At 38.1% G+C, this 1464-nt stretch overlaps 1 protein-coding gene across 1 annotated transcript in view; it reads left to right on the forward strand.

Annotated features, from left to right (window-relative positions):
* LOC100533265 (serotonin transporter) overlaps nt 1-1464 on the forward strand; it is a gene marked incomplete in the record, with an annotated part of 31407 nt that overhangs the window by 12520 nt on the left and 17423 nt on the right.

Here is a 1464-nt window from a genome sequence, read left to right on the forward strand (position 1 = left end):
CTTGTAAGTCCTATCTCTATTCTGCTCCTTAGCTGTTTCTGTTAATGTGTCTTACTTTTCACTTAAAGTGCGGTCAAAAATTCGTGGCGCAAGTTATAATAATAATAAGAAGAATCGCATTTATATAGCGCATATCTATGCTCAAGAGCATGTTCTATGCACTTTACAATTATTATTACCCCAGCAGACCCTCTGAGAACACTCAGAAACATTCTCGGCTTCCGCGGAAGCATATAGTGCAAGCTGCGGATTTCACGCGCTCAAACACTATCAAACTGACAAGATTCTTCACTGTCTATAGCCGGGTACCCACATTTTCACCTGGTTGAAGTGAGGAAAATTTGTGCAAAGTCATATTCCCCCAGCTGTAAACTTTTTAAAATCCATACAAACCATCTACTGTGATTTTAAAAAATTACTGTTCATTAAAGAATTTTCTAGAATACAGTGTGCAGGAATTTGAAAAAATATTCACCTGTTAAGACAAATTGATATAAGTCGTTGTGAGAAAGTTGGAGAATCTGTGTTCGATAGGAGGTAAGGAGATATTTCACAATAAGTTGTGCCATGGATTTTGGAGCACACTAAACACCAAAATAACCGTTACTGCATCGATGTGCTTCTCTTTCAAACAATGGTATGTGAGGTGTGCTGACAAAATGAGTTACTTCTCGGATTTTAACCGTATGGAAATTGATTCCTCAACTTTGTCGTTGGAGCTTGCACAATTTGTAAGTATGGAATACTAAAAGACATGGTCGCCTTGAACAAAATAGCATCAACTGAAAATTAATAAATCTGACCCCATTGTTGACTTTTGGACAATAATATCTCCATTCTTGGATTGTGAAAAGTAACTCATTTTGTCAGCACGCCTCATCATTTAATATGGTCGTTTTTAAGGACAAAGGGGGCTATCCCGAAAAATGATATTATGAGAAAATCGAAGGTAAAGTTTTTGCCCTTTGTTCAGTTTCTTTATAAGACAAGGAGAGTTTTCTCTATAACCAAACAAATATACATTCCAGTGAAACCAAACTTCTCCTATAGGTCGGGCAATATCCATTTTTGGTGTAGGTCAATATTTCTGGAAACCCCAGAAATCTGGGTCAGCCATCTTGTCCTTAAAAGCGACCCTATTTTCTCTCTCCTGCTGCGCCCAGAGACGCCCTGATCACGTCTGCCACCAACTGGCTGACAGTTCCCTGGCGGGCTTTGTTTTTTAATTGCTGTCTTTTAATAAGACTGTCCTTCTTTCGAGTCCTGGAGTTTGTTTGTTTGTTTGTTTGTTTGTTTGTTTGTTTGTTTCCCAGGAAGTTGAGTTTGTTTCAGAATGCTCTCAGGTCTGCTGGGGTAATAGTATAGAATGTGAAGCGCATAGAGTTTGCTGTTGAGCGGGGATTTGCGCTATATAAAATTAAATGCTATCTAGTATATTTTTGCATGTTTGTTTTTTGGTTTTGT

This window comes from Aplysia californica, unplaced genomic scaffold (genome assembly GCF_000002075.1).
Source record: "Aplysia californica isolate F4 #8 unplaced genomic scaffold, AplCal3.0 scaffold00586, whole genome shotgun sequence".
Taxonomy (NCBI): Eukaryota; Metazoa; Mollusca; class Gastropoda; order Aplysiida; family Aplysiidae; genus Aplysia; species Aplysia californica.